This window comes from Macrotis lagotis, chromosome 1, assembly GCF_037893015.1.
Source record: "Macrotis lagotis isolate mMagLag1 chromosome 1, bilby.v1.9.chrom.fasta, whole genome shotgun sequence".
Classification (NCBI taxonomy): Eukaryota; Metazoa; Chordata; class Mammalia; order Peramelemorphia; family Peramelidae; genus Macrotis; species Macrotis lagotis.
In genome coordinates this window covers 493,029,167-493,044,622 of record NC_133658.1, presented here as the reverse complement: position 1 = coordinate 493,044,622, position 15,456 = coordinate 493,029,167, and the positions used below count along the sequence as shown (strand labels likewise).

Here is a 15,456-nt window from a genome sequence, read left to right as displayed (position 1 = left end):
GTTCAAATTCTTCCTCTGACATATCTAGCCTGCCCATATGACCCTGCATAAGATTACAAATTAAAGAAATTGTAGATCTGTACAGATGAAGGAAGTTCTTTACCTAGAGATCCAAATATCACTGAAATCACAGTTAATATTAAAAAAAATGTCTAAAAGTGATTTTACTAAAGGGTCATTTCATCATTTCTGTTCAAAACAATTCACTTGGATCCTCTCAGATCTAAAAGTAACCGATGGTGGGAGTGCACTAAGAAGGAAAAGTCAGAGTTCAAACCTAGTCTCAGACATTTACTAGTTGTGATTCTGGACAAGTCACTTAACCTCTATCTACCTCAAGTTCCTCAACTGCAAAATAGGAACAATAATGCTAAACCCACAGGATTGTTATGAGGATAAAATGAGATAGTATTTGTCAAATCCTTAGCAAAAAGCATATAGTAAGTAGGTGATTAAATACTCGTTTCCTTAATTCCTTCCATTCCTCTTCTGTATAGGTTGTGAAACCCCAGCAAGACCCAAGGGGTCAAGAAGAATAAATCCTCCTGAGAAGGTCACAAAAGGAGAGTAGGGAAGGAGAGAGTGTGTTTCATTGTTTGAGTAGAGAGGAGAGGGTACATGCAAACACATGCCCCAGTCTCCAAAAAAGCTTTGTCTATAGCCCAGTGAAAAGAGTAACTGAAGTCAGCCATGGAAACAAACATTCCCAAAAGTACTTTAACAATGGAATTTGCAATGATCCTGAAAGATTTATATAGTTTCAAATCTTTGATGTTTAGAAAAACAATCTTCAGTAGTACTTTCGAGTTAAAGTGTCCATGTCTTATGTTCAATGATACTCCAGGATTGCTACATTATTCCTGTGGAAAATCAGATTTAAGGGTCTGTAGTCAAACTAGAGCAGAAATATAACTATCGAGGCTCCTCTTCCAAGGAGGAAGGCTTACAATTCACAAAATGCTGCCACACCAAGTCTTCTCCCCCTTTAGAGAGTCAACCTGACCCCCTTTTCAAGGGACTAAGTTTCAAAGGTTAAAAAAAATTCAGACAAAACACATATTGAAATAAATGGCATTCCTCTAACCAGAGATTGGTTTATTGGCAGTCTATCCTTTTCTCTGATTTGATCAAGTAACTAAACACCTCTAAAAGGCTCCCTCAGAATTTAAAATGAACCAAGAGACTCAAACTGTTCTGCTAAGCCAAAAGCTTATCCTTTGGGTTATTTCCACCACCATCCCCAACATCTTCCTACCTAGCCCCAAACGATATCCCACAAAGGACAATTACACAAACTATTTCTATTTAGTCATGGAATTAGAGAACCCAAACTGAACCATTCAAAGGGGGCCACACGTTTCACAAGACCGCTTCTGCCCATTCACTGAAGCACAGATCTGATAGCATCAAACAAGTTACTAAATGACCTATATAGAGTATTAACTAAAAAGCAAAAGTTACTCACGTAACATCCATTGGCATCTCTGCCCACTGAGATTTTCCACAAAAGAAACAACCAGATCAGCCAGAAAATCTAGTTCTCACCCTTGTTGCTAATCCAGAGGTAACCGAGGGGGGAAAAAAGAATCAATGTACCCACCAGAGTCCACATTCACCAGGAAGTGGTCTTTTTCTCTTGCAAATTACCTCAGAGCAAGAGCCAAAATCTTCACAGTCAAAAGGCACTCGAAACAAAAAGGATTTTTTCGGGGGGGGGGGTCCACTACCTACTAACTTCGCTTTTAAAAAGGCAAGCTCCTTTCACCTTCCCCCTCCCCAGTAAAACCAAAAGGGGTAGAAAAGCTTCCCTTAGGGATTGAAAACCGGGAGGGCCTGAGCCTACGCACCTCGAGTCTGGGACTAGTGGAATAAGTTTAACCAGAATAGTCGCATTTCACCAAAAGCGATCCACTAGCTCCTTCCTTTCTCACCTATGCGTCCCCCAAAGTCGCGATTATGTCGGGTTTTTAAGTAATTCCTATTCTGTCCAGGCGTGCTTGGGAAGGAGCTCTGTGTTTATTCCAGGAGAAACAGGACCCCTCGAAGTAATAGCCTCCAGCCCAGCCTAGACCCAGGACATCCAAACAAACCCACAAAGCAGCTCTCAGATTGTGCCCTCGATTCCCGCGGGCAGGACAGGTAAGTCTCTTTTTATTTTCATTTCCCCCCCCAGGTATCACTTACCTGCTGTGCGGACAGCACTCTATGCCCGACTCCTCCCCGGTAAAGCACAGGTGAACTCGCACAACTACTGCGGCTCCAGGAGCCCTCAGGCTACTTCCTCCTCCGCCTCCTCCCTAGCCTTTCTTCCTCCTTCCTAGGCTCCCAGCTCTCTGGGTCTTTTACCTGATAGGTGGCGCCCAGGCTCACATAGCTTCACACACCCAGGAATGACCTGAGAAGATCCCGGGCCTGGACACTGGAGCCCGGGGCATCTGTTTCACTAGTCTTGGGACAGGTCAGTAAGTTGCCCAGGGAAACTGGAAGAATGAAGGTGGTGGAGCCCTTTCGCGAATGAAAGTCTTGTGAAAGTCCTTACCTGAGGATAGATACTGCTTCTGTATTAGGGCTACCTGCCTGTGATCAGAGCAAACCATTCCCCAATTCTACCTCAGTTCCCCAACTCCACTTTTAAAGTGCTTATGAGTCACCTGATAATTCTGCCTAAACCATTTGAACGAAAATTGCTAAATTTATACAGCCAATCTAGGACCTAATAGTGGCTTCAAGTTGGTTCAAGTTCTTGACTTGAAGCCATGGGTTAATGAGACCCAATATACCCTTAATCATCTAAATCATCTTGTTTTACAAAAGAGAAAACAGGTTCAGTAAATTGAAGTCATACATGATTATCTTGAATAACTGCCATAGGGCATGAGCAGAGCTGGTCATCTCTGTGGATAACTACCATATTTGCTATGGCATGCAAGTTTTAAAGATTAGGAAGTCCATAGATTCTTCCCTCTGGCCATGTGTGTCTAAGTTCAGAAGAATTTGGGGGAATAATGAAGTGACCTTATTGACATCTGATCTCAAGAGACTCCTTGATTCAATGGATATTTAAAAGAAAGTGAGTGATCTGCCCTAAACTATCTCATATTCCAGAAGCAGATACTGTCAGTTCTATTTCCACAGGCTTCCAGCTATACCATAAATGTGGCAATGAGGGTAGGGGGACTCAACTAAGTTGGGTCAACCTAAGCCTCTGGCCATTTTTTTACTGTTTTGTGCTTCTTTGCCAAATCATTGATGCTGAAACAGAAATCCTGGAATGGATATGTCAAGTCTTGGAGGCAAATTGTTGAGTTCCAAAGGTTGGTTATCTTAAGTCCCAAGAGTTGGAACTGATTTATACTCCAGGGATTTTCTGAATCAGAAAAGATTTACAAGATGATTAATCCAAGCCCTGACCTAGCATGCCAGAAATCATTTACTCTGAGGGGTACAGTACAGAACAAGGTAAAAAATAAAATATCTATTTAGCAGTACCAACTTCATGTTCTGATATTCAACCTCCTGAGAAAATATAAAAAAGTCAAAAATGTCATAAAATAGTAATTACTTAAGGTTCATCAATTTATCCTTGTACAACTTTTATAAAGGAAATTCCATACCAAATTCTTATTGTACATTGAGTGCTTTTCTACTGTCCTCCTTGGGGAGACCCTAGACAAAAAATAAACCCAAACAAAATAATTTTCCCCAAGGCAGTAAAGAAAGAAAAAGAGAAGGAAAATGTAAAGAGTATAAGAAAAGGGACCTCAAACCTCCCATAAGAGGCTAGGACTGAACTCTGTCACTATGCTCCAGCATGGCCCTAGCAGCAGTTACAATTAGTACATAAGAAATAGCCAGAGAGATCAATCCTCATTTGTAGCATTAGGTGATCTATTTCCCTAAAGAAGAAGCCAAACAAAACACTCTTTTAGATGATTTCCCAATAGTTTGGGACCGCCATGAGTCAGTAAGCTGGATTTTGTGGCTTCTCCACAAGTACCTCCCATTTTCATTCAGTGAGAACACATGTGTATTCTTTCTGAGCTTCTGCCTCAACCAGTCTTTCTATTCTTCTGGTCCTGAGAAGTCTCCAGAATCAAATATTTCAGGATCCATTCCCCTGTTTAAAAACTCTCTTAAGTACTGATTTGAGGTAATCTATTTCCCAAGCTCCTCATTTCTTTACCTAATGTAGGTTTAGGAGACCTCAGCTTCTACATAACTAAGGCTGAATTTTTTTTTTTATATAAATGCATCCAATATATATATGTAACCACCTAAAATATAACTTTAAGAGATTGATCTATTCCTCTGATTGTGTCCAGATGGGAGCTATATAAGAATTCTGTGACTTTCATTCCCTGGTCTCTTATTTTTCTGAGAAAAATTATTTGCACTGTTCTATCACTCATTTAATCCCCCTAAGGTTTCTGCCTTTGAATCTGTATATTCAGCTTGACTCCCTTGTTTTGCTTCCAGCGTCCATACTTGAAAAGATGCTTATGAGCCAGTGGAGGTTGAGTCCTTCTTTGCAGACAGACTTTTAATTGCAATCTCTTCAGTATCTGTCTAATTTTGGCTAACTGGTGTCAGAAATTGGAACTCTAGACTAATGATGGGCAGGTGCAGCTTGAGGGTGTGTCTATAAGACCTTTTTTTTCCCATACTATCCTTATCTGCTTTCTCAATTGTTAGTTCACCTCTAGGTGTCTCTATAACCAAGGATTTCTTTGACTAGACAGGTGACTTTATTCTCTTTTGTTCTCAATAATAGAATTGATTGCTCTGTATTGTTACTCATTCACATCTGATTCTTCATGACTAGGTGGACCATATCAATTGACCATGGAGTTTTCTTGGTAAAGAAGACTGGAGATTTGTCGTTTCCTTCTTCATGGGTTAAGGTAGAGATTAAGTGACTTGACCAGGGTCACACAGTTAATGAGTATCTGAGGCTTGCTTTAACTCTGGTCTTCCTAACTCCAGACCCAGCATTCTATTCACTGAGTCACCTTGCTGCTCCAAAGTGAATTATAGAAGTGAGTAATGTAATGCTTCCCATTGAATCTCACAACCATGTGCTTGTCTCTCCAAGTTTTCTGACCTTTAGAAATTACTCAGAATCAAGCACAGGGTCTGAAACAAAATAAACTCTTAATAAAATTATATCATTATTGGTTCATCCATCTGTATATATGTTTATCTTTTGGCTTGGTGATCAGAGCCAAATCTACCCTCTTTTCTAATTGTGGGACCTACCAGTAGTATATTTGGCATATCATTAATTCACTGTTGTTCTCTTTGGAGGGATAGTCTGAGATGATTTCTAACTCGTCTATATAAAATTTCTCTGACATGAGAATTTGCCTCAATTTTATATAAAGAAGTGTGTTTTTTTATTAAAGTATGGTTCCAAATATCTCTATGAGCAGACCATCTTTTCTCATGAAAGTTTCTATTTTTTAAAGCAGCTTCTCCTCCCTAGATTAATTCCAACATATTATTTTCTAACATAAAGAAAGGAGAAATGTTTGAGGTGATATGATGCAGTAGAGTTCAAATTCTGCCCCAGAAGTTTAGTTGAGAGACCCTGGGTCTCAGTTTTCTTCTTTGAAAAATGTGGGTTTAGGGCAGCTAGGTGGCGTAGTGGATAAAGCACCGGCCCTGGAGTCAGGAGTACCTGGGTTCAAATCTGGCCTCAGACACTTAATAATTACCTAGCTGTGTGGCCTTGGGCAAGCTGCTTAACCCCATTTGCCTTGCAAAAACCAATATATATAATAAAGTCAGTACAGAAAGAAAAAAAAACCAAAAGGAAAAAAACACCAAAAAGGAGATAGAATAATACTGTAAAAGACTAACAGTGTTCCCAATTCCCCAAAACTAGGATTAGTTTTCCCAAAAAGGCAACAAAATTTGACCTGATAGGGACTTGATTGACTCTGGTCAGTTCAAGGTATAAAGAACTTCGCCCACCATGTGACATGGTGAATTTCTAAAAACTCTCTGAGGCACAAAATATTATCCTGCTGACTAGACAAGGTAGAGATGAGGGGACCACATCCAGGGAAGCTCAATTCCCTTGTATATTTATTGCATGTCTTTGCATTAAAGCAAAAAAAAAATTCTTGTTAACAATATAAACCTGCATCTTCACTGCAATTTATAGACTGAAAGAGTTACCTAGAGTTCTAGTTACCTAGAAGTTTTGACTTGCACAGGGTCACGTAGCCTGAGTATGTGTCACAGGCAAGACTTGAAAGCCAGGTCCTCCAGGCTCCAAGGTCAGTTCTCTAGTTGTTATGTCACAGGACCTCTCATCATTTTTATTGCTCTTTGGATAATTTCCTTAGTAGAGTTATTTCATCTCTTATTTTACTTGAGTTTGTCTATTGATACAATTATATTTTGTTGTTTAACAATTATATTCCAACCAAAAAAGACTAGAAACTATTCTCCAACTATTTCCTGACTCTGTGTAGCCTGTTCTCCAAGCTTAGAATGTACTTCTTCTTTGTCTCCAATCTATTTTTTTCTTAAGGTTCAAATTAGATGCCTTAATCTTAGCTTTATCTTCAAAGCTATTCTTTTTTAATTTTTATTTTATGATATTACAATAATCTTGTTGTAAGAGTAATCATAACCCCCCTGCCCACAAAAGGATGAGAAACCCAAGAATAGTAAGAGAGAAAAAATGTACTTCAGTCTATGTTCAGATTCCAACAGCTCTGTTTCTGGGATGAGTTGCCTTCTTTATCATAAGTCCACCAGAGAAGTTGCTTCAATATTTTTCCCACAGTCACTATTACTAGCTGTATTTCCCTCTACTCTTCCTTCCCACTCTCATTTACTCTCTCTCCTTTCACCTTGTCCCTGCTCAGAAGTGTGTTGTATCTGAATACCCTCTACCACGATCTTCCCTCTATTCTGTTACCCATCCCCCCCCCACATCCTCCTTATCCCATCCCTTTCATCTCATTTTTCTTTAGGGTAAGAGTTACCCCTATTAAGTGTGTATGTTATTTTCTCTCTGAGCCATTTCTGATGAGAATGAAGGTACACTCATTCCTCCTTGCCTTCCCCCTTTTCCACTCCATTGTAAGAGCTTCCTCTTGACTCCTATGTGAAATATCTTAGCCCCTTCTTCCTCTCCTTTTCCCTTCCTCCAAGTACTTTCCTTTATCACTCATTGACTCCATCTTTTTTTACTATATTATACCATCATATTCAGCTCCTTCTTATTCTTTCTCTATATATGCTCCTTCAAACTGCTCTTATGAATGAGAAAGTTCATATGAGTTATCAGTATCTTCTTCCCATGCAGGAATACAAACAGTTCAACATCATTAAGTTCCTCATAGTTAGTCCTTCTCATCTACCTCCTCTATGGTTCACCTGAATCCTGAATTTGGAGATCATACTTTCTGTTCAGCTCTGGTTGTTTCAATAGGAAAGTTTGAAAGTCCCCTGTTTCATTGAAAGTCCATCTTTTCCCCTGAAAGAGGATGTTAAGTTTTGCTAGCTGATTCTCAGTGATAAACCAAGATCTTTTGCCTTACAGAATATCATATTCTAAGCCCTCTGAGTCCTCAGTGTAGATGCTGCCAGATCCTACGTAATCCTGACTATAGAGCCACAATGGTTGAATCGTTTGTTTCTGGCAGCTTTTAGTTTTTTCTCTTTGACTTGGGAGTTCTGGAGTTTGGCTACAATATTCCTGGAAGTTTTTCTTTTGGGATCTCTTTCAGGAAGTGACCGGGGAATTCCCTCAATTTCTATTTTACCCTCAGCTTCTAGGATCTCAGGGCAATTTCGCTGTATTATTTCTTGAAAAATGAAGTCTGGGCTCTTTTCCTGTTCATGTCTTTCAGGTTGCCCAATAAGTTTTAAATTATATCTTCTGGATCTGTTTTCAAGGACAGTTGTTTTTCCAATGAGATATTTCACATTTTTCAAATTTTCTTCTATTTTTTTTTTAGTACAGTTTTATTTCTTCCTGGGTTCTCACAAAGTCATCAGTTTCCTTTAGTTCCATTCTGAATTTGAAGGAGTTTTTTTCTTCAGAGAGCTTTTATATCTCCTTTTTCAGCTGGTCAATTTCACTTTTTTAAGGTATTCTTCTCCTCATTTCCCCTTTGGTGTCACTTTTTCCTAAACTGGTTTTTAGCATATTATTTTCTTCAGTATTTTTTTTGTATTTTTTTCACCAAGTTGCTGACATGGATTCCATGATTTATCTGCATTATTCTCATTTCTCTCCCCAATTTTTCTTCTACCTCCCTTAATTGCTTTTATTTTTTTGAGCTCATTCATAGCCTGAGTCCATTTTCTATTTCTCTTGGAAGTTTTAGATACAGAAGCATCGATTTTGTCATCATCTGAGTATGTATTTTGGTCCTCCATGGGACCAAAGTAATTTTCTATGGTCTGATTCTTCTTTTGAGGTAGTTTGCTCATTTCCTCAACCTATGACTGATTTATGGCACTTCCAGGGCTTTGGGAGGTTTGGGGACAATCCACAGGAATCTTAATACCTCCAAGGTTTTATGAGAGGCTTCAGGCCCTCCCCTCTACCCTGGAGCTGTGAGGATGGTCCCTGCTAAGCTATGGTAGTGTGGAAACCCAAACTGCCACCTGGATCTGAGTGTGGGCAAATAGCTGAATCCTGACCCAGGGAGAACAGAGAAATGTCTGCAGTCTCCCCCCATTCCCTTACCATCTATGGGCTGAAAGCTCCAAATGTGCTGCATGGCTCTGCCAACTCCTGATGCAGGTTCCCACTGCAGGGCTGCTCTGAGGCAGGAACTCTGCTCCTTACTCACTCTGGTATGGCAGAGTTCTCTCACCATTCCTTCCAGCTGTTCCTGATGCTTAAACCACCCCCTCTGCCATGGATCCGGGTGTCCAGCCCAACTATGCTGTAGCTGCACTGCAGATTTTTCCAACCTCCAGTCCCAGTGGAACAGACCTGTCCTGGAGATCTTCTAAGTTGTCTTAGACTGGGAAATTGTATCACTCATTCTGTGAGTTCTGCCCCTTCTAGATTTTGGCTAAAATTATAATTTGATGGCTTTTGGAGTTTTTTGGGGAATGAGTTTCTGGGAATTCCTGCCTTCATGCCACCATCTTGACTCTGCCCCACCATAATCCAAAGCTATTCTTGAACTCTTGCACTCATCATAACCTTACACTCATCACAGTCTATTCTGTATTATAATTATTTGTATATGTATGATAATGTGCAAACTGTATGAGTACAAATATTGTATCTTTATCTTTGTAGTGCCAATGTCTCGTCAATAGTAGAGACTGTCATGGGTCAAGAAGCAACAATTAGAACCAAACACAGAACAACTGATAGGTTTAAGATTGGAAAAGGAGTTCGACAGGGCTGTATATTGTCACCAATACAATATGAAAAATACCAGGTTGGATGAATTGAAAACTGGAAGGTTCCCAGGATAACTATCAATAATCTCAGTTATGCAGATTATACCACTCTGATGACATAGAGAAGAATTGAGAAGCATCTTGATAAGGGTGAAACAGGAGAGTACAGCTCAACATAAAAATAAAAAACTAAGATCTTGGTAATTGGTCTTATCATCTCCTGGCAAATAGAGGAAGAAGAAATAGAAGCCATTTTAGATTTAATATTCTTGGATTCAAAGATCACTGCAAATAGTGACTGCAGCCATAATATTAAAAGCCTCTTGCTCTTTGGAAAAAAGATATGACAAATCTGGACAGCATGCTAAAAAGCAGAGCCACCATCTTGAAATAAAGGTCTGGGGACAGCTAAGTGGTGTAGTGCATAAAGCACCAGCCCTGGAGTCAGGAGTACCTGGGTTCAAATCCGGTATCAGACACTTAATAATTACCTAGCTGTGTGGCCTTGGGCAAGCCACTTAACCCCATTTGCCTTGCAAAAATAAAAAATAAAAAAAAAGAAAGAAAGAAAGGTCTGTATAGTGAAAGCTGTGGCTTTCCCAGTAGCAATATATGACTGTGAGAGTTGGACTATAAGAAAATCTGTGTACCACAGGACTCACACTTTTGAATTGGGGTGCTGAAGATTTTTGAAAGTTCATTGAACAACAAGGAGGTCAAATAAGTCAATATGTAAAGAAATTAATTCAGTCAAATCCAGAAGCTGCAGCTTATATACTTTTGTCATGTAATGGAAGTTAAGACTCATGGAAAAGATCTAGATGTTGGGAAAGATCAAAGAGAAAAGGAGAAGAATGAGATGGTTAAATAATATCATGGAAACAACAAACATGAACTTGGACAGACTTCAAGAGTTAGAGAAGAATAGAAGGGTCTGGCATATTATAGTCCATGGGGTCATGAAGAGCCGGACATGACTGAACAACTGAATGACAATAACATGTGTCAAGTAAATGCAGGGTGCTAGAAATACTAATATAAAAATGTGAAGTCTCTATAAGAGTTTATATTTTACTAAGGGAGTTTAGATGAGTAAATTCAAGTTATATAAAAAATTAATATACAGTGACATTAAGTGGAAAGCTTTTTGAAGGAGGCTGCTCTTGAGATGAGACAAAGAAAGATACTAAGTAAGTAAGGATAGAGTCCCAGGCAAAGGAAACAAAAAGCAGTGCAAAGATAGAAAAAAATATGGATATCATGAATGAAGAATACTAAGAATACCTGAAGCATTTAATGCATAAGGGAAAAAACAATAATAGGTCATCAGTCAGTTATGAAATTAAGAAGGATTTTAAAACACCAAACAGTTGACTTTGTATTTGATCCTAAAGTCAATGGAGGGTCATTGGAGTTACTTGAGGAAAGGAATAAACATAGTCATTTTGGGGGGAATCATCAATTTAGCATCTGTATGGAGGATGGATTAGATAAAGAAAGAATTAGATGCAGGGAGGGCAATTAAGAGTTCTTAAAGTAATTCTGGAAAATGACAAGGAAGTGACTGGAGTTGGTTTTAGTTAGTTGTTGCCTTTCATTTTCAGAGGAGCAAAGGAGGACATCACTATGTTGCAGTCAAAATACAATGTGTCTCACTATGACTGATCAGGATAATACAAGCTTGGAAGGCTCTACCACAGTTCAGGCATGGATAGTCCATTTAAACATTTGAAGTGAAGATGGATCTAAATCTGTGCATCTCATGTTTCTTTAAAGCTACTGCAATTCTATTTTATTCATAGAGCCTGGTACCTTCTTCGATGTAGGCATGCCATGATGGGCAGTCCTGTACCAGTCCTATACCTGTCTCACAATTGATTCCAGAATTCTTCAAAGAGATCTTGAGAGTATCCTAGTATCACTTCTTCTGATCTTCATCTGAGCACCTACCTTGTATGAATGCTCCATAAAACAGTCTTTTAAGAAACTGTACATTTGGCATTCCAACAACATGACTAGTCCACCAAGGTTGTGCTCTCTGCAGTAGAGTCTGAATGTTTGGTAGATTAGAATGAGAAAAGATCTCAGTGCCAAGTCCCTTATCTTGCCAGTTGATTTTCAGAATCTTGCTGAGACAATTCAAATGAAAGCAATTCATTTTCTTGGCAAAGTACTAGTAGACTATCTAGATTTCAGAGACATACTATAATAAGGTCAGCCCAACAGCTCTGTAGACCCTCACTTTGGTAAGAAATCTAATATCTTTCCTTTCCCGCTCTTTCCTTTAGAGCCTCCAGAACATTGAGCTATCTTTGGCAATGTGTATCTATGTGTACATCACTGGAAAGTAAACTGCCAAGATAAATAAATTTATCTACAGCATTCAAAATTTCTCCATTTGCCATAACCAATAGTTCCATGTATAGATAGTGTGGTGATCATTGGTGGAGAACCTCTATTTTCTTGTTAAGTGTTAGGTCAACTATCCCTCCATTTCAGCCTTGGCACATTGTCTTTTCAAGTTAAATAATTTATCATTAGTGCAGTAGTTGACCTTAATGTCATTGTTGTCCTCATTGAAGGCATCTGACAATATTGCTGGAAACATCATTCTACAAAATATAGAAACAGGCACACAGCCTTACTTTACTTCTTTGGTGAAGGGGAAAGGGGAAAACAATCTTCCAGAACTCAGTTGACCATGCCATCATAAAACTGACATACAATATTGGTGAATTTCTCCAGGCAACCAAATTTTACCATGATTTTCCATGAGCCCCCACAACTGGCAGTGTCAAAGGCCTCAGTCAGATCAATAGACATTGTGTACAGATCTCTGTTCTGCTCTCAGCATTACTCCTAGAGTTGTCAGTCAGAAAATACCATGTCATTTGTTCCTCAGCCCTTTCTGAAGACACACTGACTCTCACTATCTTCCAGGTGAAGCATTAGTCAATTAAGAAGGACACTGGCAAGACTTTTGATAGCAGTGACTAAGAAAGAGGTCTCCCTTGTAATTGTCACCAGATAACCTATTTCCTTTTCCTTTATAGAGATGGACAATGGAGGCATCTTTGACCACCATGTGAGCTGGAAAATTTCAGTCAGTGGATCTCCTGCCTTGTAAATCTCAGATGGAATAGAATCTACACCACAACAAAAACTTTTTTTTTTAAATTCTGCTAGGGAGGGATTGACTTCAACTTGAAGTAATATGAACAATGACTTCAGCATTAGCTGATGACAGCCTGTTGAGAACATTATGGAAGTGTTCAGCCTATCTCTCCAGGATCACATCCTTATCACTGATCAATATAATTCCATCAGCTCTATTGAGATGCACCATAGGACTTTGGATCATTAAATAGCCTTCAGGACATCATAAAAGCATTATGCATTATTACTATCAGTGTATTGATTGTCATCTGTCTTCTTACTGAGTCTGCATCTCTCTAAGTTCCCTTGCACTAAACTTTTTTTCTTTGACTTTTTAATTCTTTTTAGTTTTTGCAAGGTAATGGGGTTAAGTGGCTTGTCCAAGGCCACACAGCTAGGTAATTATTAAGTATCTGAGGTCAGATTTGAACTCAGGTACTCCTGACTCCAGGGCTGGTGCTCTAACCACTGCACCACCTAGCTTTTAATGAACTTAAACTCTGCACTCTCTTGTTGATCAACCCTGTGGAGTTCTCATTTTTGATTTAGCAGCATCTGATTTTCCCCCATCATTTTCATCAAACCAGTCTTTCTGTGTCAAGATTCTGGCCCAGATAAGTAAATGCAATGTTGTACACCAAATCTCTGGAAGCTGCCCTTTCCTCTTCTCTTCTATTGTTGCCAACAGTGGTTGGCAACACAAAGTGGTTCAGCTTTCCCTCCAAATTAGCAGGCTCAGAGAAATGCTCTAAACTGTTGACTTTAAGTCTTCTGGTAGTTGTCTTGCCTTGGGGGCACAGCTTTTGTTGAATGAGAATGTTTAACTTGGAGAGAATAAGTATGATTAGTTCAGCACTTTGTGCCAGATAGCAATTTTATCACTCTCACATCCTATTTCTTCTCCTTACAATGACATAGTCTATTTGATGTCAAGGTTTGCTGCAAGAAACTTTATTGTGTTTAGGTAAATGGATGAGAAAGTCATGAGATGCACAAGTTCTCAGCAGTATGTGACTGTTGCTTGCTGTTTCCAACTCCATTCCTCTTAAGGATTCCCTGCTGTGTTGGACAGTCTGAATGTTACATTGAAGTCACCCAGAATTACAAATTTATCTTCTTTCAGCACATTGGTGATGAGGTTCTCTAGATCTTCATAAAATCTTTCTTTGATTTCATCAGGGTTCCTGGTAGTGAGAGCAATCACATTGTTAAAAGCCTGTCATTCACTCTTTTGGGGAGACATATAAGCCTATTGACTAGATTAGTTTTGATAGTGAAACCCAAGCCAACTTCACAGCACTCCTCATCACTGCAACAACTCAAAAAAAACATGCATCTAGCTCCAGTTTTTTAAGTTGATCTTCATTTGCCAGCTTTGTTTCACTCTTGCTATTGTTATCTTGCAACAAGAGTTGTTCATCTTTCAGGTCTACTGGCTTTCTTGTTGTCCATAAACATGTACACATTCCATGTACTGATGGTGAATAGAATCCTCTTTACAAAACTTTTTGTACATTTTGCATATTGCAATTGGAGGGTAGGATCCTTACCTCCAATGGTAATGAAAACAGGTTTGGGTGAAGCAGACAATTTTAGGGGCACCCTTTTTAGTCCCTTCCTCATTCCAGGAGATTAGGATTGTGATCCTTTAAAAAAAAGGTTTCTCAGATACCCAGAGGGCTGCTGAATCCCACTGCTACCATTTCATTGAGAAGATAATTGTCTTCTATTGTCTAGGATTAACAGTGTTGTGACTATAGTTCCCAGAGTATTCACATCTGCTTCTTTGTTACTAGTCTGTTATCATAGGACTTTGAGATGGGCAAAAATGAAAAAAAAGTATGTATAGGTGATGTCTTTTGTCTCATGCCTAATTTGGATTTAAGTGAGGCAAAGATACAGGAACTTGTCAGCCTCGCTCTATCTTCTAGTCATCAAAATCTAGTGATAAATGTCAGGATGCAGTGATTGATCTTCCATGTCTTACCAAGCTCTAAGTGCTCTACTATGCCTACTAGTGCTGCTTTCATGACCCCTGGAACAAATTGTTCTCAACCATCCATTTTCGTGGAGGAAGTTTTCACATACTTGGGGCAGACCCCTCCCCCACCACACTGACAGTTAAGAAACACGTAGGTTGCCCTCAACCTGGTTTAGCCCATCTAGGGTATGACCACTGTATATGCTGAAGCTTCTGGGAGCCTCATATTAGAGCTTGGTGCATCAGATGAACACCAAAGGTAGAAAACAGTTCTGTAAAGGGCTTAAATCCCTCATACCAAGATATTAATTTTCCCTGAACCTCTACATAGGTCTATAATAAATCAAATTTACATCATAATTTCAGCTCTGTATGGTGTAGTTGAAATCTCTATAATTCTTATGAAAAGGTGAATTTTTAAGCTACTTATTCCAAATCTTCAGTGATTCAGTGAATCAAAATAGTTCAGATGGGAATATGAATTTTATAATGTATTTTTAATCAAATTGTTAATATAGAAAGCCTCCACCAAATGACTCTTAACTTCCCTCCAAATGCCCAAAAAAACACATTTTGAGTGAAATTCCTCTTTTTAACTGTTCTTAGTGAGATTTGTTTTATATATATATATATATATATAAAGAAATTCTAAAGACTTGTGGTAATTACTTTTTGCTTTGTAACTTTAATGCTGTTATAATTATTTCAATTTATTTTCATCTGTTCTCTAAGCTTTTCTATTATATGATCATATCATTTATAAAAAGTAATCCTTTTGTTCCTCTTTATGTTTATTACAATTATTTCTTTTTCTTGTGTTACTGCTACAAAGCTAGCATTCCTAGCATGGCTTTAAATAGTAGTTTTGATATTGGACATTCCTAAACTTTCCCTATTACATATAATATTTATTCTATGACTCAAAAAATACT

General features: G+C 38.7%; 1 protein-coding gene and 1 pseudogene across 4 annotated transcripts in view; one reads left to right on the top strand and one right to left on the bottom strand.

The window, feature by feature from the left end:
- The window catches only part of TMPRSS2 (transmembrane serine protease 2), a 204,249-nt gene extending 201,962 nt beyond the window's left edge, over positions 1–2,287 (bottom strand). For 2 of the 4 annotated variants that reach the window (XM_074213845.1, XM_074213842.1), the window contains exon 1: positions 2,185–2,287. The gene's annotated coding sequence lies outside the window, so the exon portion shown is untranslated. Of the gene's footprint in view, positions 1–1,847; positions 2,146–2,184 lie in introns of those variants that run through there. The other 2 variants (XM_074213843.1, XM_074213844.1) reach the window with 2 other exon arrangements.
- Positions 1–9,434, top strand: part of LOC141504886 (serine/threonine-protein kinase Nek1-like) — a 43,720-nt pseudogene extending 34,286 nt beyond the window's left edge.
- Positions 9,435–15,456: the final 6,022 nt, after the last annotated feature.